Source organism: Eurosta solidaginis, chromosome 3 (assembly GCF_040869045.1).
Source record: "Eurosta solidaginis isolate ZX-2024a chromosome 3, ASM4086904v1, whole genome shotgun sequence".
NCBI classification, from domain to species: domain Eukaryota; kingdom Metazoa; phylum Arthropoda; class Insecta; order Diptera; family Tephritidae; genus Eurosta; species Eurosta solidaginis.
The window spans coordinates 138,376,478-138,399,358 of record NC_090321.1 but is presented as its reverse complement, the minus strand read 5'-3'; positions in this window follow the sequence as shown (position 1 = coordinate 138,399,358).

Below are 22,881 nucleotides of genomic sequence, written 5' to 3'. Positions count from 1 at the left end.
CCATTAAGTATACCGAAATAATCAGGTTGAAGAGCTGAGTTGTTTTAGCCATGTCCGTCTGTCCGTCTGTCCGTCTGTCCGTCTGTCTGTTTGTATGCAAACTAGTCCCTCAATTTTTGAGATATCTTGATAAAATTTGGTGAGCAGGTGTATTTGGGTGTCCGATTAGACATTTGTCGGAACCGACCGGATCGGACCACTATAGCATATATCCTCCATACAACCGATTTTTCAGAAAAAGAGGATTTTTGTAATATCTTACCCAATTTAACAGATTGAAGCTTCAAACTTCACCATATACTTTCGTATATTGAACATATTGTTGCCTGAAAAAATTTATGAGATCGGTCGTATATATTGTATATATCCCCCACAACCGATTGTTCAGATAAGGAACTTTTCGTAATTACTGCCCTATTTTAAGAGCTAGAGGCTTCAAATTTCAGCGAATGCTTACGTATATAGCATATATTGTTGTCTGAAAAAATCATAAAGATCGGTGGTATATATAGTAGATATATGGTGGTATATATAGTATATATATATAGTATATATATATATATTTTCGCAAATTTTAGCCCCATTTTAACAGCTAGAAGCTTCAAATTTCACCGAATATTTACTTATATAGCATATATTGTTGTCTGAAAAAATCATAGAGATCGGTTGTATATATAGTATATATCTCATACAACCGATTGTTCAGATAAGAAACTTTTCGCAATTTCTACCCCATTTTAACAGCTATAAGCTTCAAATTTCACCGATTGCTTACGTATATAGCATATATTGTTGTCTGAAAAAATCATAGAGATCGGTTGTTTATATAGTATATATCTCATACAACCGATTGTTCAGATAAGAAACTTTTCGCAATTTCTACCCCATTTTAACAGCTATAAGCTTCAAATTTCACTGATTGCTTACGTATATAGCATATATTGTTGTCTGAAAAAATCATAGAGATCGGTTCTATATATAGTATATATCTCATACAACCGATTGTTCAGATAAGAAACTTTTCGCAATTTCTACCCCATTTCAACAGCTAGAAGCTTCAAATTTCACCAACTGCTTACGTGTATAGCATATATTGATGTCTGAAAAAATCATTGAGATCGGTGATATACATAGTATATATCTCATACAACCGATTGTTCAGATAAGAAACTTTGCGCAATTTCTGCCCCGTTTTAACAGTTAGAAGCTTCAAATTTCACAAAATGCTTTCGTATATAGCATATATTGTTGTCTGAAAAAATCATAGAGATCGGTGGTATATATATTATATACTTCATATAAACTGTCATATTGACCCCTTTTTTACGGCTAGAAGCTTCAAGATTCATCAAATTTCATCAAAAAGTTACGTTTACGTCATATATTTTTGAAATACGTGATTCGTAGCCATAGTTTTTACATGCAGACCACAAAAAACGTGAAGCTTTGCATCCTCACACAGATTACCTACCTATTTTTATACCTTTCATGAAAATGAAATGGTATATTAATTTCGTCACGAAACCGAAAATTGTAAGTCCTTAAAGGAAAATAGATAGACCCACCATTAAGTATACCGAAATAATCAGGTTGAAGAGCTGAGTTGTTTTAGCCATGTCCGTCTGTCCGTCTGTCCGTCTGTCTGTTTGTATGCAAACTAGTCCCTCAATTTTTGAGATATCTTGATAAAATTTGGTGAGCAGGTGTATTTGGGTGTCCGATTAGACATTTGTCGGAACCGACCGGATCGGACCACTATAGCATATATCCTCCATACAACCGATTTTTCAGAAAAAGAGGATTTTTGTAATATCTTACCCAATTTAACAGATTGAAGCTTCAAACTTCACCATATACTTTCGTATATTGAACATATTGTTGCCTGAAAAAATTTATGAGATCGGTCGTATATATAGTATATATCCCCCACAACCGATTGTTCAGATAAGGAACTTTTCGTAATTACTGCCCTATTTTAAGAGCTAGAGGCTTCAAATTTCAGCGAATGCTTACGTATATAGCATATATTGTTGTCTGAAAAAATCATAAAGATCGGTGGTATATATAGTATATATATGGTGGTATATATAGTATATATATATAGTATATATATATATATTTTCGCAAATTTTAGCCCCATTTTAACAGCTAGAAGCTTCAAATTTCACCGAATATTTACTTATATAGCATATATTGTTGTCTGAAAAAATCATAGAGATCGGTTGTATATATAGTATATATCTCATACAACCGATTGTTCAGATAAGAAACTTTTCGCAATTTCTACCCCATTTTAACAGCTATAAGCTTCAAATTTCACCGATTGCTTACGTATATAGCATATATTGTTGTCTGAAAAAATCATAGAGATCGGTTGTATATATAGTATATATCTCATACAACCGATTGTTCAGATAAGAAACTTTTCGCAATTTCTACCCCATTTTAACAGCTATAAGCTTCAAATTTCACTGATTGCTTACGTATATAGCATATATTGTTGTCTGAAAAAATCATAGAGATCGGTTCTATATATAGTATATATCTCATACAACCGATTGTTCAGATAAGAAACTTTTCGCAATTTCTACCCCATTTCAACAGCTAGAAGCTTCAAATTTCACCAACTGCTTACGTGTATAGCATATATTGATGTCTGAAAAAATCATTGAGATCGGTGATATACATAGTATATATCTCATACAACCGATTGTTCAGATAAGAAACTTTGCGCAATTTCTGCCCCGTTTTAACAGTTAGAAGCTTCAAATTTCACAAAATGCTTTCGTATATAGCATATATTGTTGTCTGAAAAAATCATAGAGATCGGTGGTATATATATTATATACTTCATATAAACTGTCATATTGACCCCTTTTTTACGGCTAGAAGCTTCAAGATTCATCAAATTTCATCAAAAAGTTACGTTTACGTCATATATTTTTGAAATACGTGATTCGTAGCCATAGTTTTTACATGCAGACCACAAAAAACGTGAAGCTTTGCATCCTCAGACAGATTACCTACCTATTTTTATACCTTTCATGAAAATGAAATGGTATATTAATTTCGTCACGAAACCGAAAATTGTAAGTCCTTAAAGGAAAATAGATAGACCCACCATTAAGTATACCGAAATAATCAGGTTGAAGAGCTGAGTTGTTTTAGCCATGTCCGTCTGTCCGTCTGTCCGTCTGTCCGTCTGTCTGTTTGTATGCAAACTAGTCCCTCAATTTTTGAGATATCTTGATAAAATTTGGTGAGCAGGTGTATTTGGGTGTCCGATTAGACATTTGTCGGAACCGACCGGATCGGACCACTATAGCATATATCCTCCATACAACCGATTTTTCAGAAAAAAAGGATTTTTGTAATATCTTACCCAATTTAACAGATTGAAGCTTCAAACTTCACCATATACTTTCGTATATTGAACATATTGTTGCCTGAAAAAATTTATGAGATCGGTCGTATATATAGTATATATCCCCCACAACCGATTGTTCAGATAAGGAACTTTTCGTAATTACTGCCCTATTTTAAGAGCTAGAGGCTTCAAATTTCAGCGAATGCTTACGTATATAGCATATATTGTTGTCTGAAAAAATCATAAAGATCGGTGGTATATATAGTATATATATGGTGGTATATATAGTATATATATATAGTATATATATATATATTTTCGCAAATTTTAGCCCCATTTTAACAGCTAGAAGCTTCAAATTTCACCGAATATTTACTTATATAGCATATATTGTTGTCTGAAAAAATCATAGAGATCGGTTGTATATATAGTATATATCTCATACAACCGATTGTTCAGATAAGAAACTTTTCGCAATTTCTACCCCATTTTAACAGCTATAAGCTTCAAATTTCACCGATTGCTTACGTATATAGCATATATTGTTGTCTGAAAAAATCATAGAGATCGGTTGTATATATAGTATATATCTCATACAACCGATTGTTCAGATAAGAAACTTTTCGCAATTTCTACCCCATTTTAACAGCTATAAGCTTCAAATTTCACTGATTGCTTACGTATATAGCATATATTGTTGTCTGAAAAAATCATAGAGATCGGTTCTATATATAGTATATATCTCATACAACCGATTGTTCAGATAAGAAACTTTTCGCAATTTCTACCCCATTTCAACAGCTAGAAGCTTCAAATTTCACCAACTGCTTACGTGTATAGCATATATTGATGTCTGAAAAAATCATTGAGATTGGTGATATACATAGTATATATCTCATACAACCGATTGTTCAGATAAGAAACTTTGCGCAATTTCTGCCCCGTTTTAACAGTTAGAAGCTTCAAATTTCACAAAATGCTTTCGTATATAGCATATATTGTTGTCTGAAAAAATCATAGAGATCGGTGGTATATATATTATATACTTCATATAAACTGTCATATTGACCCCTTTTTTACGGCTAGAAGCTTCAAGATTCATCAAATTTCATCAAAAAGTTACGTTTACGTCATATATTTTTGAAATACGTGATTCGTAGCCATAGTTTTTACATGCAGACCACAAAAAACGTGAAGCTTTGCATCCTCACACAGATTACCTACCTATTTTTATACCTTTCATGAAAATGAAATGGTATATTAATTTCGTCACGAAACCGAAAATTGTAAGTCCTTAAAGGAAAATAGATAGACCCACCATTAAGTATACCGAAATAATCAGGTTGAAGAGCTGAGTTGTTTTAGCCATGTCCGTCTGTCCGTCTGTCCGTCTGTCTGTTTGTATGCAAACTAGTCCCTCAATTTTTGAGATATCTTGATAAAATTTGGTGAGCAGGTGTATTTGGGTGTCCGATTAGACATTTGTCGGAACCGACCGGATCGGACCACTATAGCATATATCCTCCATACAACCGATTTTTCAGAAAAAGAGGATTTTTGTAATATCTTACCCAATTTAACAGATTGAAGCTTCAAACTTCACCATATACTTTCGTATATTGAACATATTGTTGCCTGAAAAAATTTATGAGATCGGTCGTATATATTGTATATATCCCCCACAACCGATTGTTCAGATAAGGAACTTTTCGTAATTACTGCCCTATTTTAAGAGCTAGAGGCTTCAAATTTCAGCGAATGCTTACGTATATAGCATATATTGTTGTCTGAAAAAATCATAAAGATCGGTGGTATATATAGTAGATATATGGTGGTATATATAGTATATATATATAGTATATATATATATATTTTCGCAAATTTTAGCCCCATTTTAACAGCTAGAAGCTTCAAATTTCACCGAATATTTACTTATATAGCATATATTGTTGTCTGAAAAAATCATAGAGATCGGTTGTATATATAGTATATATCTCATACAACCGATTGTTCAGATAAGAAACTTTTCGCAATTTCTACCTCATTTTAACAGCTATAAGCTTCAAATTTCACCGATTGCTTACGTATATAGCATATATTGTTGTCTGAAAAAATCATAGAGATCGGTTGTATATATAGTATATATCTCATACAACCGATTGTTCAGATAAGAAACTTTTCGCAATTTCTACCCCATTTTAACAGCTATAAGCTTCAAATTTCACTGATTGCTTACGTATATAGCATATATTGTTGTCTGAAAAAATCATAGAGATCGGTTCTATATATAGTATATATCTCATACAACCGATTGTTCAGATAAGAAACTTTTCGCAATTTCTACCCCATTTCAACAGCTAGAAGCTTCAAATTTCACCAACTGCTTACGTGTATAGCATATATTGATGTCTGAAAAAATCATTGAGATCGGTGATATACATAGTATATATCTCATACAACCGATTGTTCAGATAAGAAACTTTGCGCAATTTCTGCCCCGTTTTAACAGTTAGAAGCTTCAAATTTCACAAAATGCTTTCGTATATAGCATATATTGTTGTCTGAAAAAATCATAGAGATCGGTGGTATATATATTATATACTTCATATAAACTGTCATATTGACCCCTTTTTTACGGCTAGAAGCTTCAAGATTCATCAAATTTCATCAAAAAGTTACGTTTACGTCATATATTTTTGAAATACGTGATTCGTAGCCATAGTTTTTACATGCAGACCACAAAAAACGTGAAGCTTTGCATCCTCACACAGATTACCTACCTATTTTTATACCTTTCATGAAAATGAAATGGTATATTAATTTCGTCACGAAACCGAAAATTGTAAGTCCTTAAAGGAAAATAGATAGACCCACCATTAAGTATACCGAAATAATGAGGTTGAAGAGCTGAGTTGTTTTAGCCATGTCCGTCTGTCCGTCTGTCCGTCTGTCTGTTTGTATGCAAACTAGTCCCTCAATTTTTGAGATATCTTGATAAAATTTGGTGAGCAGGTGTATTTGGGTGTCCGATTAGACATTTGTCGGAACCGACCGGATCGGACCACTATAGCATATATCCTCCATACAACCGATTTTTCAGAAAAAGAGGATTTTTGTAATATCTTACCCAATTTAACAGATTGAAGCTTCAAACTTCACCATATACTTTCGTATATTGAACATATTGTTGCCTGAAAAAATTTATGAGATCGGTCGTATATATAGTATATATCCCCCACAACCGATTGTTCAGATAAGGAACTTTTCGTAATTACTGCCCTATTTTAAGAGCTAGAGGCTTCAAATTTCAGCGAATGCTTACGTATATAGCATATATTGTTGTCTGAAAAAATCATAAAGATCGGTGGTATATATAGTATATATATGGTGGTATATATAGTATATATATATAGTATATATATATATATTTTCGCAAATTTTAGCCCCATTTTAACAGCTAGAAGCTTCAAATTTCACCGAATATTTACTTATATAGCATATATTGTTGTCTGAAAAAATCATAGAGATCGGTTGTATATATAGTATATATCTCATACAACCGATTGTTCAGATAAGAAACTTTTCGCAATTTCTACCCCATTTTAACAGCTATAAGCTTCAAATTTCACCGATTGCTTACGTATATAGCATATATTGTTGTCTGAAAAAATCATAGAGATCGGTTGTATATATAGTATATATCTCATACAACCGATTGTTCAGATAAGAAACTTTTCGCAATTTCTACCCCATTTTAACAGCTATAAGCTTCAAATTTCACTGATTGCTTACGTATATAGCATATATTGTTGTCTGAAAAAATCATAGAGATCGGTTCTATATATAGTATATATCTCATACAACCGATTGTTCAGATAAGAAACTTTTCGCAATTTCTACCCCATTTCAACAGCTAGAAGCTTCAAATTTCACCAACTGCTTACGTGTATAGCATATATTGATGTCTGAAAAAATCATTGAGATCGGTGATATACATAGTATATATCTCATACAACCGATTGTTCAGATAAGAAACTTTGCGCAATTTCTGCCCCGTTTTAACAGTTAGAAGCTTCAAATTTCACAAAATGCTTTCGTATATAGCATATATTGTTGTCTGAAAAAATCATAGAGATCGGTGGTATATATATTATATACTTCATATAAACTGTCATATTGACCCCTTTTTTACGGCTAGAAGCTTCAAGATTCATCAAATTTCATCAAAAAGTTACGTTTACGTCATATATTTTTGAAATACGTGATTCGTAGCCATAGTTTTTACATGCAGACCACAAAAAACGTGAAGCTTTGCATCCTCACACAGATTACCTACCTATTTTTTATTTTATATTTATCTTAAAAATCGTTTAGATATGTTCAAATTTCACCAAATGCTTACGTGTATAGCATATATTGTTGTCTGAGAAAATCATAGATACCGGTGGTATATATAGTATATATCCCATACAACCGATTGTTCAGATAAGAAACTTTGCGCAATTTCTTCCCCATTTTAACAGTTATAAGCTTCAAATTTCACCGATTGCTTACGTATATAGTATGTATTGTTGTGTCAAAAAATCATAGAGATCGGTGATATATATAATATATATATGATGGTATATATAGTATATATATATAGTATATATATATTTTTTTTACGATTTCGGCCCCATTTTAACAGCTAGAAGCTTCAAATTTCACCAACTGCTTACGTGTACAGCATATATTGATGTTTAAAAAATCATTGAGATCGGTGGTACACATAATATATATCTCATACAACCGATTGTTCAGATAAGAAACTTTGCGCAATTTCTGCCCCGTTTTAACAGTTAGAAGCTTCAAATTTCACAAAATGCTTACGTATATAGCATATATTGTTGTCTGAAAAAATCATAGAGATCGGTCGTATATATATTATATACTTCATATAAACTGTCATTTTGACCCCTTTTTTACGGCTAGAATCTTCAAAATTCATCAAATTTCATCAAATAGTTACGTTTTCGTCATATATTTTTGAAATACGTGATTCGTAGTCATAGTTTTTACACGCAGACCACAAAAAACCTGAAACTTTGCATCCTCACACAAAGTACCTACCCGTTTTTTATTTTATATTTATCTTAAAAATCGTTAAGGTATGTAGATCTGTTCACTATATATTTCTTATCTTATACATCCGATTATTCGGAGATTACGAACGGGATAAGATTATTGTTCAGCCCCATTCATGAAAGGTATGAAGTCTTCGGCACAGCCGAAGACAGTCCCGTTCTTACTTGTTTTATTTATAGTATAATTCAAGCGTTGCGTATTAGGAGGGAATTGTTAAACCATTTTTAGGGAGAACATTACCCTGTAGCTCTGCAGGTTAGCCACTAAGTTATGAGAGTGTTTTTGCCCGTTGTACCAGGGGTCACATTGGAGCAGCCCCCTATATACACTTTCTGTGCCCTTTTAGCATTGACATAGATGTGCAGACTTTGGAGGTACACTTTTTCTCAACATGCCGTGAGAAATGTCCACTGTAGGGGCATGATAATAGAGCCATGCTAGAACAACAGGATTTTTCGTGTATTTTTTTTTCTGTCTAGGAGTCAAGGTGCCATAAAGATATGAGTCATTAACCTGTGTATGAGTCGTTATCCACTATTTTTCAATAAAATTGCATGTTTTACTGTATTTTCAATCGATATATATGCAAATAAATCGTGCTAAAGCATATTACTATTGTCTCAGGTGACCATTGCGTTTTCATCCTAAAGGAAATTTCCCTCTCGAAAAACCACAATTTCGCCTTAAACAGTAACGGTATGGCAACGCTTCTTGCAAAACAACAAACATTATGAAGATTCAAAAATCCCCAAATACGTCAAAAAATTTTTAGTGGAACTACCTTCTTTTTTGTATCATGGGTGATACATAGAATTAGTGTATAGGTGAAGTGAGTATAATGCGTATTGAAATTTAGGAGTATTAATTTCATGCGCAGCAATTTCAGAAGAGTACCTTCAAAAGGCGCGAGTCCTCCATAAATAGTATAAGGAATAGTCCTTTAGGAGTATAGGAGTGCCATAAAACTAACCTGTATTCATAAAAAAATGTACTCCAATTAACATTGCGATGTCCTAGGAGAGGAGTAGGTGATTCCACTCTCGCTTTGTTTGTGAGTATTCCATAAAGTACATACGTGAGAGTATTTTCCAAAGTATTTTTTTTTTTTTTTTAATAATGTTTATTTGTTTAATATTCATGAGCTTAGATACTAAAATAAACAATAGTTTCAGTTGTCTTGTTTAATATAGTTATACAATGACTCTAGACGAGTTCTCATGTACTTGACGGTCTTCATATTGATATAATATAACATTTTATTAATTTATACAATTTAAATGTTACTGCTTTAACTTGAAGCTTTTTAGGTCCTTTATAATTATATTGCAAAGAAAAAACATGTAAAAACAATGCCTGATTAGCTATTTATGGGAAAAGATAAAATGATAAAATCAGGTAAGGTAAAGTTATGTCGGATGTCCGGCATGAGTTAGTGTTTGTGGTTATATATTGTTTAGCCACCAGCATTGCATTTAAATTCTCGTGTACTTTTTAAACCGTTTGTATATACCGAGAATTTTCTATTAGAAAGCATATTATAAATTAATATTATTAACTGAAGGGGAAATTTATAACCAATAAGTCCTTTTATCCACACTTTATAGAAAGCCTTTTCTATGTCCAGGAAGGAAGCTCCTGTGACGTGTTTTTTATTCCAGTTCCAGTTTATTTCGGAAACGAGAAGGCTGATGGCATGAGTAGTTGAGTGCCCATATTTAAAACCAAATTGTTTGGGGCTTATTAAGTCATTGTTTTCAATAATTCTATTGAGATTTATATTTATTACTGCCTCGAATATTTTACTAATGTTTGGAAGCAAACTGATCGGACGAAGATTTTTAAGACTGTTTTTATCTTTGTTCTTTTTGGGTATAACTATTGTTTTGGCGGTTTTCCAAATGGATGGGAAGTATGCATTGTTCAACATATTGTTGAAAAGCGTACAATATTCTAGAATTATATCTGTTGGAAGATTTTTTAGGATGATATTTGGTATTTGATCTAAACCTGATGACAGTTTTCCCTTCAAATTCGCAAATACATCTGAGAGGTCATTAGTAAGAATGAAGAATCTTTCGGTTTGTTCTTTGGTAAGGTTATTTGCCCTTTTTTCTGCGCTAAATGTTGTTTTGGTTACCTCGATGCTATCAAATAAAGTTTTAGTCTTTAAAAACTCATTGAAGCATTCTTCAACCTGTGAATGGATTAGATTGTCAGGATTGTTTTCTTTTAAAGAGTTAATTGATTCAAGATGAACGCCAATTATATCAACTATATCTTTGTTATTTTTGTATATATACTAATGTAGCTGTTAGTTGTGAGGTTCTTCTCAATTATGTTACAATCTAGTACCGCTTCTTGTATGAGTGGGGATGGAGTAAAGGGAATACAAAGGTGACTGATGGTCTCACTCTGATTTGGAAGAAATGATTTTTTAATAGAAGACATTTTAGAGGGATCGTCAGTCTTGATATAAGATAGTTTGAGTTCGAGTTGCTTATTTATATGAATTTTGATGTTGTCCTGAATTAGCTTCTTTATTAGTTTTAGTTTAGCTTTTTCTTGTTGTATAGCACTATAGGAGCAATGTACTTGTAGGCAGTTATAATTTTTTATAATGGTAAGGGTTCTACTTTTTTCTAAAAGTAGAGATTTTAAAATGGGCGTTTGCCAGTGTGTTGGTGATGCTGCCAAATCTTCTTTTTGGCACATTCCTTTCTATGGCGGTTAGAATTATTTTGTTTAGTTTGTCTAAGTGATGGTCGATTTCAACGTTTTTCAAGTTCCTATTGTCTGGTGTCCGAGCTTGGTTTTGCAGTTCTAAACTTAGGGTGTTTTTGAATTTTTTCCAGTTGGTTTTTTATAATCCAACGTTTTTATAACGGAGTTATCCAGCATTGTAAAGAAGCTCGTGCTGTCTCTGCGAGCAATTATTTCTATGGCGTTATGGTCGCTGTCATAGTTAAAGCATCTTAGACAGTTAACCGTGTCGTTGTCTTTTTGTATGTCTAATCTGTTATCGGCAATACAGATGTCTAAAAACGAGTTAGATCTAAAGTATGAAGGAGATACGGAAGCGTACAGGTTGCATCGGTATTTTATCTCATTTGACATAAGCCAATTTCTAAGTGATTTGCCTTTAGGATTTTCTTGTGCATTTCCCCAGTCCGCATGCTTACTATTAAGGTCCCCTGCTAGTATGTAGTAGTGATTAGGTTGTTCAATATTTAGAGCTTCGAAAACTGTATTTATTTCCGTTTTAAATGCGTCGTTATTATTCCCCGCCGGATAATATGCTGCTATTATATACAAAATGTTATTTGGAGGCATGTGTATTTTAATTATGCAAGTTTCTAAGACTGTTAACCTATCAATTTTATGATTAAAAACTTTCGTAAACTTTATGTTATCTTTGATAAGTATCGCTGTTCCACCACCTATCATGCCTACCGACCTATCTTTCCTTGTTAAGTTGTACCCAAGAAACTTTAGTTTGTGTTTCGGGTTTAACTTAGTTTCATTGAGTAATAATATATCTGGATTTCTCTCCTTTAAAAATTTACTTAAGTCTAGTCTTCTGCTTAAATTTATAAGGGAGTTAACATCAAGAGAAATACTGTTTAAATTATATTTATTCAAAGTTTGTAAGGGCCTAACGCACATACAGAGTCCATTAAGCCATAAATTGCATCGACTCTGGCAGTCTGCAATTCTAATTGTTTCTGAAGGTTTGTAATTTGTTTACTTAGAGATAATATTGTATTTTTTAGTTCTACTAGAAATGAGTTTTGTAAGTTTAGGTTATTGGGAGTGTCAAAATTGACCTGCGCTACTCTAGCTGCGTTTGCATAGCTTATATTAGGATTAGTAAAATTAGAGTTGGTTGTGTGGGTAGCTTTAGCCGTAGCTAAACTTTGTTTTCTCAATCTAATTTTCTGCTGTAGCTCTTTATAACGCTCACAGCCTTTGTAGGATGCTGGGTGTCCATGCTTCTTGCATAGTACGCAGTAAGGATTTGGTTTTTCTGCAGAGTCTCGTCCAGGAGAAGGGCATTCTTTGCTGTTGTCCACTAGATTTCACGCATCTGGCTACCATATTGCAATTGGCAGCGCTATGGAAAAAGTTTTGGCAATTCCTACATTGTGGAATCTCGGGTCTGCGTAAATGTTCCCATTTGATACAATGGTATAGTATACATTTAATGGCCTTTAATTCATTCACGTTGCTGTCGGCGCTTACTTGAACCATGAATATAGGTAGCGATATGTTTTTCTCTGTCGATTTTTTGGTAGTAAATTGACTTACTTTAAGTATTTTAACGTTATCATTTTGATATTGACAAAGCTCATTAAAAATTTCTTCACATTTGGCATTGCCATTCAAGCCTTTCAGCAAGTATGTTTTAGTTTTTAAACATTTGGGTGTGTATGAATAGTATTTCACATTGGCTTCTTCAAGAACTCCGCGAACTCTTTTATAGTCTTCGAGATTTGTTAAGTAAATTGATATTTTATTTTGGTTGTGTTCTTTTATTTTAAAATTTTTTATCTTTAAACCATCTTTGATCAGCTCAATTATTTGTTTTGATTCTACATCAAATGTATTAATAGGTGGAATGTTTTTAATATTGCTTTTGTTTTTTGAATTTGTAATTGTTTTTGCTTCATTTTTGTTATTTACACTTGCAGGTGCAGCTTCGGCTGCTGCTGCGCTAGTTGATGGGTTACAGTCATTGTTTCGAGTATCAGCTCGTCTTTCTTCGCTGTTTTTGTTTAATTTGGTGGTATACACATATTGTTGAAATTTTTGGAATGCATCATTACACTCTTCCAGATCTTCATCTAGTATTGCATAGTAGTTGTTTTTGTAATTTTTTGACATCGTGTTTTCTGTCACACTATCATTTCTTCTTTTTCTTGATAAGTCATTATTTGCAGTATTTATTATTTTATTTAGCAAAGAGTCAAGCGCATTGCGCTCGCACATAATTATGCCTCACTATTTCCGCCGGTTTTAAACCACTATTGCAACTTTTGAAACAATGATTACGATATTAAATAAATTAAATTTTCTATTTTTGCACAAGGCAACAAGAAGAACTATATCCGAATACGTGTTGTTCGCTACGTAGTCACGATCAAACTCCTATTTTCCAAAGTACTTTCACTGTAGTACTCCATGGAGGACCCACAGAGGATCATATGCAAAGTACTCCAGAAAAACTACTCTATGGAATATCTGCAGAACAGTACTCTCTAAACTGCTCCTGAAATATTACTCCATGGAGTACCTACAAGAGATTACTTGCGAAACTGCTCTCAAAACATTACTCCTTGGAATACTAGCAAAAGAGTACTCGTTAAACCACCCTCGAGGAAATACCTAATAGAGTACCTACAGGAGATTACTTAAGAAATTACTCTCAAAGCATTACTCCTTGGAGTAGCTATGGAAGAGTACTTTTAAAACCATCGCTAGAGAAGAAGCCACCCAAAATAAAACATAAAATTTATAAAAAAATCATATTAGTTTCCTAATTCACGCAAATGCTTAATAACATAAGAATATTCGTAGTATAAAATATAAAAGTTGTAAATGATTGCCTTGTGGTGCTATGTTAAGAGAGCTGACCAATTCCATAACCTCTGATCCTGCGGCATAATTTGTTGTTTCAATTTGGAGCGCCGCATTTTCTCCAATTTTCAGTCTAAGCGCACTTTTCCCCCTCCATTTTCTGAATACGTCTTTTGTGACGTGCGCTGTATTCCATATTTTACTTTTATATATTTGGTTATAATTATTTTATTTATTTTATTTTTCACCAATAAAATTGTTTGTCTTTTAAATTAAATTCACTCCGATAATTCTTTCCGACACAATTCCTCTTTGAATATTTCTCTATACTATAATTAGGGGACTCATGAAAGCATATAAACTTATAAGGTGTAAAATTATATCCATTTACACATGCTGTTATATGAACGCACCTAGAAATACTCTTGATAAACTTGATTGTTTATCAGATGTATTATTGCCAAACAAAAATTGTTTGATTGTTAACAAATTAAAAAATGCCAGGATTAAGTGAAAAATCAAAACTAAAACGTCTTTACTAAGTTATTCTTGTAAATGACTTGCTGATGTTGGAGATTTCTGATAAAAATGCCTGCTGTAATGTCTGCAAGGTTGCATTCCTTTGAGTTTACCGCGTTTACACAATGAAATGTGCGCGTAAATTTATACAACATGTGTAAATGATTTTTCATACAAAATTTGACAGCTCGTGCGTAAACTAGATAAATTTATACGTTTACACACTTTATAAGGCATTTATACGGTTACATGAGTCCCCCTAATATGTATACATAAAACCAGTTGCGCGGTTGCATTTTATCAGAGTTGCCATAGGAAAATTTTATTATCAGTTATTTGTATGCAATATTTTACTTTTGGCAACTCTGTTCGATCGTCATCGTGTCGTGATCACAGTCGTTAAAACACGAGCAATGATCGGCTGAAGGTGGTCCGCAAACGCATTGCAAAGGAGTATTCTAACTCCAATATGAAAAAACTGGAACACGTAATTCAACAATTTTTGCAGGGTAGTAGTAGAGTTTGAAAACAAAAAAGAAACTAAATGATTCATAAGGATAATATTAAGGTTTACATTTTATTATTTTTAGGAACAATGTTATTGATGAATTTATGTTTTTATATATCAGTGTTGTCACACCAGATATAATTGATTGCACAATATAGATATACTATATTTTCCTCTCATTTTAGACTGTCTTGGCCATTTATTGTTCATGGCGATAATTAGTCCGATATGGTCGAAAGGGGTATCAACGGATGCGCATCACTGCCAGTTATAAGAACTCACTTGCGAAATTTAACTCTTCCTAACCTTTCGAAAGTTATTTAAAAACAGGCGAATCCGATACCAGCTTAACACGGATTTAGCATCACCAAATTCACCAAGCTATTAAAACGAAACACTAAAAGAAAATTTATATATTAAATTTAAATTCTAATTTTGCATAATTTTTTCAAAAAATTAATAAAGAACAATCAATTCAAATAAAATAACCCTAGTCGAACATATAGTCCTCAAAATGTCAAAAAAACCAAATTACCCGAAAAAGGTGCCGATTTTTTCAAAAATTCTTTATTCCGATTGGCTAAAGGAATAAGCGAAATCAGTGGTGAAGGCGCGAATAAATTGGCGGGACCTACATGCTTTATGCCGACTCCGAACGACATCTGCAAGGCAGGTGAGTTTTCACTAAGCTTTTCATGGCAGAAATAGACTCTGCTGGCAAAATCACTGCCCCGAGGCGACCCCGCTTAGAAAAACCAACTAAGTTGAGTTGTAAACCGTAATAGGGGCATAAGTTTTTACGGAGTATAAAAAAAAGATTTCCACATCTTTTAAGACCTCTTTATATGATAAAGGGAAGACCTCAAATGAGTTGCGAGAAACAGGTGGAGGAAGAAGACTTGATCTTCATTGGTCCTCCCAAGTGGAGCTGCGTGACGAAGTGGCCAAATAAGTCTAAGTCACATAATTTGCACACACCTTCATTGTGAACCAACCGCTCAAATTCACCTTTTTTCTTCTACCAATTTTATACAGTATTAATATTCCGAAAATTTTTTGATAGTTTTTTTGTTTTTTTTTTTTATAATAAGCGGAGTTGCGGTCGACTGCTAATTACTCGCTTCCCAAGGCCGTCGGTGCTATGTACCGGAGCGACTCGGGATTTTTCCCGACCAAGGACTGCCATTTCAGTGTAACCCCATTTAATTTGTTGCGTCCCTCCCACAAATTGTCATCCTCCCAGCAGCTCCTTGCAGCGGCACTGCTCCATATTCTCTTGCTCCGGGAAGGTATCGAACCCAATCTGGAACCGTCTCCTGACCCCGGTCCTGAGAAATGGTTTTGCTGCATCTGCCGGAAAAGAATCTTTTTAGGACGGTCATACTCTTGTCAGTGTGTCTCGTGTAATGGATGGTTGCATCGGACAGGTTGTTCTGGGCTAGATCCCAAAACCAGACGTCCACGTAACTTTTACAAATCTTTTGTGGCTCCTTGCTGTTCACGCCCTAGGACGTCCCGTAGTCTGCCGCGGCCTCGCGTTTATCATACACGACTCTGTGCAATATCATATATTTGATCCCGGCGTCGACCGCAGGGACAGTGTCTTAGAGCGTCAAGGCTTATCTGTCCGGTCAGGCGATGCAAACCTAGAAATCATCAACATCTACATCCCTCCTGCCACCTGTTGCCTCAGTGGATACCGCCCTAATATTAGCGCCTTACTAACTGCCAACAATCCCATTTTCTTACGCGATTTCAATGCCCATCACGATCTATGGTATTCAAACTTGCGGGCGGACAGTAGGGGTGAGATGTTGGCGGATCAAATAGAAAAAACGACGTTCTGCACAATAAACGGAGACGCCCCCACACGTATGGTAGGAAGCTGTCACAGTTCGCCGGATATTTCAATCGTGAGCGCAGAACTCGTAAACTGCGTCAACTGGCAGCCGATGGTAACATTGGCATCCGACCACCTGCCTATACTTATTTCGATCGAGCGTTCCGCCGACTTCATCGTCACAGAAAAACGCACTTTCATTAACTTTAAAAAAGGAAAGTGGGACGAATACAAATCCTTTACAGACAACCACCTTGCTGCCCTCCCTATCCCGACTGATGCCCGCCAAGGGGAGCATGCTTTCCGCAAGGTCATTGAATCCGCCTCGGCTCGTTTCATTCCAGCTGGTAGAATTACCGAAATGCGGCCCCACTTCCCGGCGGAGGCCGCAAGTTTAGCGTGAGAACGTGACCTTATAAGACAGCTCGATGCCGGCGACCCACAAAAAAGGGATATAAACCAACGCATCAGATTGCTTGTGGTTGAACACAAGCGGGCGAAATGGGAGGAGCACCTAAGAGGTTGTAACCTCTCTACCGGTGTAGGTAAACTTTGGTCCACCGTAAAGTCCCTATCGAATCCGACTAAGCACAAAGACAAAGTTTCCATGGCCTTTGGCGATAAAGTGCTGTCGCATGCGAAAAAATGCGCGAGCGCTTTCTGCCGACAATATATAATGCATTCTACGGTCGACAAAGATAGACATAGGGCCAACAGACACGCACATAAACATAAATTCAGCGCATCACCGCCAAAGAGCTTGAGGATGCCATCGGTCATGCTAAACCATCCAAAGCAGTGGGCCCAGACGGCATACCCATGCCGATGCTTAAAAGCCTAGGGAAAGAGGGTTTCAAATATTTAGCACATTCTTCAACCTGTCTCTTTCCACCTTTGTCATACACGAAAAATGGAAAATGGCCAAGGTGGTCCCGCTACTAAAGCCTGGGAAACCAGCTAACATAGGAGAATCGTATCGCCCGATATCTCTCCTATCGCCAGTAGCCAAGACGCTTGAAGCCATTTTGCTCCCCTACTTCAAAGCAAATTTGCAGCTAGCCTGTCATCAGCATGGCTTCAGAAAACTAAATAGCGCCAACAGCGCGTTAAATGCCATCAACACCCAGATAAATTGCGGTTTAAATCAAAACCCCCACCATAGAATAGTACTCGTTGCGCTAGACCTATCAAAAGCTTTTGATACGGTCAACCATGGCACGTTACTACAAGACCTGGAAGGGTCTACCCTTCCACCATGTCCTAAAAGGTGAACCGCAAATTATCAGGGTGGTCGGCAGACATCGGTGCAATTTAGAAACGAAACATCAAAACCAAGAAGAATTAAACAAGGGGTGCCACAGGGTGGTGTCCTCTCCCCACTTTTGCTAAATTTCTACATATCTAAGCTACCTTCGCCACCAGATGGAGTTACTATCGGTTCCTACGCCGATGACTGCACAATAACGGCTACAGACCCAGGCCCACAGATCGATGAGCTTTGCAACAGAATAAACGGCTACCTCCCTGATCTCTCAAGTTTTTTCGCCTCGCGAAACCTGGCATTATCACCGACTAAATCCTCCGCGACCTTATTTACAACATGGACGTCCCAAATGTCGCCCATTTTGAACATCCACGTCGATGGCTACTGACTGTCCTACACCCCAAAATCTTGGGTGTGACGTTTGATCAGGATCTACATTTTGGTGAGCACGCAGCCGCAATTGTTCCCAAAATCCAGAGCCGTAATAAAATCCTCAAATCCCTTGCTGGCAATATTTGGGGAAAAGATAAAGAAACGCTCATTACCACATACAAAGCAATTAGCCAGCCGATTGCGTGCTACGCGTCCCCTATATGGTCACCAAGCCTAAAAATTACCCACTGGAAGAAGCTACAGGCCTGCCAAAATACTGCTCTCAGAATCGCCACGGGCTGTCTTCTTATGTCCCCAGAACACCATCTACATAATGAGGCGGGAATACCCCCCATCAGGGAGAGAAATGAGATGCTAACCAAACAGTTCCTGTTGAATACCCAGAAAACTGGGCATCCCAACAGACCTTTGATTGATGAGCCAAGACCGCCTAGGGGCTTAAGGAGTCACCTCCGTAAGCATTTTGAGGAAATACGGCACCTGCGATCTCAGCCGTATAAAGCAAAAAAACACAAGCAGGTCCCTGGTGAACTCCACAAACAGGCGTCGGACCTTTATGCCAGGAATTGCCCGGTGAATCCAGTACTCAAAGCACAGTACTTGTGGAGGAGGAACGCATACTACCCAGGGAAACGCAAGTCACTCTAGCTCAACTTCGTTCTGGATACTGTAACAGGTTAAACTCTTACCTATCCAGAATTAACCCCGACATACAAAATGTGTGCCCCGCTTGCAATGTTTCCCCACGTGACACCAACCATCTCTTTAACTGTAATGTGGAACCAACGCCTCTAGCACCCCTGTCATTATGGACCACCCCTGTTGAAACAGCAAGTTTCCTTGGAATCCCGTTAGAGGATATTGATGACAATTTGTAGTCGGTCGCAGCTGTTAGGTGGGGCGAAGCCCTGCCACAACAAAAACTACAACAACTGCTAATTACTTACTTAATTGGCGCTTAACCGTTTCAATGGTTATGACCGTCCAACAAGGCGCGCTAGTCGCTCCTTCTCCCTGCCAACCGCCACCAATTGGTCACACCAAGGGAGTTTAAATAGTTTTCCACCTGGTCCTTCCAGCGGAATGGGGGCCGCCGTCTACCTCTGCTTCCATAGGCGGGTTCCAATAGAAACACTTTCTTGGCCGGAGCGTCATCTTTCATTCGCATAACTTGGTCTAGCCAGCGCAGCCGCTGTGTTTTAATTCGCAGGGCTATGTTGATGTCTGCGTATAGTTCGTACAGCTCATAGTTAAATCTTCTTCGCCACTCGCCATCGCCAACGCGTAGAGGTCCACAAATCTTTCGAAGAACTTTTCTCTCGAACACTCCTAGAGCCGCTTCATCTGATGTTGTCATGGTCCATGCTTCGCCACCATATAGCAGGACGGGAACGATAAGAGACTTGTAGAGTATGATTTTCGTTTGCCGAGAGGACTTTTCTTTTCAATTGCCTACCTAGTCCAAAGTAGCATTTATTGGCAAGAGTGATCTCATGTTGTTTCTAGTGTTGATGCTGATTCCCAAATAAACGAAGTCTTTTACTATTTCAAAATTATGGCTGCCAACAGCAGCGTGGTTGCCAAGGCGCATATGCGCTGACTCTTTGCTCGATGACAGCAGGTACTTCGTTTTGTCCTCTTTCACCATCAAACCCATCTTTACCGGTTCTTTTTCCAGTTTGGAGTAAGCAGAACTAATGGCGCGGGTATTTAGGCCTATGATATCAATGTCATCAGCATATGCCAGTAATTGCACGCTTTTATAGAATATTGTTCCAGAGCGGTTAAGTTCTGCAGCTAGTATAATTTTCTCCAGCATCAAATTAAAGAAATCGCACGATAGGGTGTCCCCTGTCTGAAAATTGTTTAGTTTCGAACGGCTCGGAGAGGTCCTTCCCAATTCTGACTGAGCTGATTGTGTTGCTCAACGACATTTTGAACAGCCGTATAAGTTTTACGGGGAAACCAAATTCAGACATAGCGGCATATAGGCAACTCCTTTTCGTGCTGGCGAAGGCGGCTTGAAAATCGACGAAGAGGTGATGTGTGTCGATTCTTTTTTCGCGGGTTTTTTCCAAGATTTGTCGAATTGTGAAAATCTGGTCGATGGTAGATTTACCAGGTCTGAAGGCGCACTGATAAGGTCCAATCAGCCGATTCGCGGTGGGCTTCAATCTTTCGCACAATGCACTTTACAGGACCTTATATGCGATATTAAGAAGGCTGATTCCGCGATAGTTGGTGCAGTTTGCAGTATCCCCTTTCTTGTGAACTTGGCAAAGAGCACTTAGATTCCAATCGTCGGGCATGCACTCGTCCGCCCATATTTTACGAAGAAACTGATGCATTCGCCTTACCAACTCGTCGCCGCCGTATTTGAATAGCTCCGCATGCTGGTTATTGCTATTCTGACTTCGTCATAATCGGGTGGGCACACATTTATTCCATCATCATCGATTGCGGGATCGGGTTCGTTATCCCTGTTGGGTAAATCGCTCTCTCCATTTAGGAGAGCAGAGAAGTGCTCCCTCCATAATCTAAGTACTCTCTGTACATCAGTTACAAGGTCGCTGTTTCCGGTCTTAAAACCTTCCGTCTGACGCCGAATTTTTTGGTAAAATTTTCGGCCTTTAATCCTGGTGGCTAGCAGCTTAAGCTCCTCGCACTCACGCCTTTCTGCCTCTGCTTTTTTCTTCCTTTGTTGCGCTCGCTTTTAACGTAGCCCTGTAGGCAGCGACTTTTCTGTCGGTTGCAACGCGGCATTCTTCATCATACCAGTTGTTTTTCCGTGGCCGCCGGTAACCAATTTTTTCCTCGGCGGCAGTACGAACTGCTTTGGAGATATGCTCCAACTGCTCATGCATTCCTTCCTTTTTACTGACGACAGAAGGAAAATTTGTAAGTAACACATTTCTTTTTTAATTAATTCAAAATGAAAATAACGAGTGCGCAACAATTCGAGGTTCTTGCAGCTGGGCTAGAAAAAATTGGAGTTATTTCTGATTTCTTTTCTATTGAGTAAGCTCCTCTTTATTATTTTCGTCACTAGAGCTTGCACTACTGTCATAATAAAGCATTTTTGTAAAATCTTGAAATGAAATATTTAAACAAATCTCAAATCGCGAAAAAGGATACAGAAATAGTAAAAAAAATCGAACAGCTGATCCAGAAATGGCAGAGATGGTATATTTTCCTTTCGTTTTATCGATAAATTGTCGTCGTCTCAACGAGCTTAGCCAAAACCGATTTGATGTCGAAGTGACGACGACGTCGATACGATGTGACGTCGACTGAAAAACGACGACGATGGTCCGAGTCGATGTTAGGTCCTAAGATTCTTGCCCACATCTAAAACACTGGATGCATGCCGTCCGTCTATCACAACGTGATCGATCTGATTGCGAGTATTTCGATCGGGGGACAGCCATGTAGCTTCATGTATCTTTTTATGCATGAACTTCGTGCTGGATATGACCATGTTTCGAGCACATGCAAAGTCAATCAGCCTCAGTCTATTAAGAGAAGTTTCATTGTAAGGGTGAACTTTTTGACTGCAGGGCCAAAGACACCTTCTTTGCATGGGCGCAGATGAATGATATATTAAAAAATTTTGCTTTTATGCGGATAGCGGCGAGACGTTTGTCCACAGGCGTGAACGCCAATACTTGGCGACAAAGTCCCTCTACCACCACGAATCCGACGCCGAAACTGCGCTTATTCGCATGGCCACTCCAATAGATCTCACAATTTTTAGACTTCTTTCATCCTTGCTTCGTCCAACGCATTTCCTGGATGGCGGTGATGTCAGATTTTGCTTTGACGAGGACATCAACCAGCCGGGCATCTGCACCAATCCCATTCAGGACGCGGACGTTCCAGGTGCATGCCCTCAATTTATTGTCCTTCAAACGTTTGCCATGGTCGTCATCAATAAAGGGTTGTCTTTTTATCCGAGGCTTGGTGTTACTTTTCATTAGAGTGTGGTTTGACGTGGCGGGTCCCAAGCCCAGCGCACAACCCGCTCAGCGGGGACTGCTAATGCGCGTCCAAATAAATCGGGAGGGGTGTCAAAAAACGCGATTTAACCTCAGTATCAATAATCCAAAGGCAGAAAAAAAAATATGTTTGCGTCTATCAAAACATATTCACGAAAACCTGAAAAATTACCCTATCTCAACGAAGCCGGGGTGGATCCGTAGTATCTTTGTGCAGAACGCCTTCCTGGGTGAGTCCTATCACCGGGGTCGGGATCAAAATTAAATCCGCGCAAAACCCCTTTCTACACATTTTTT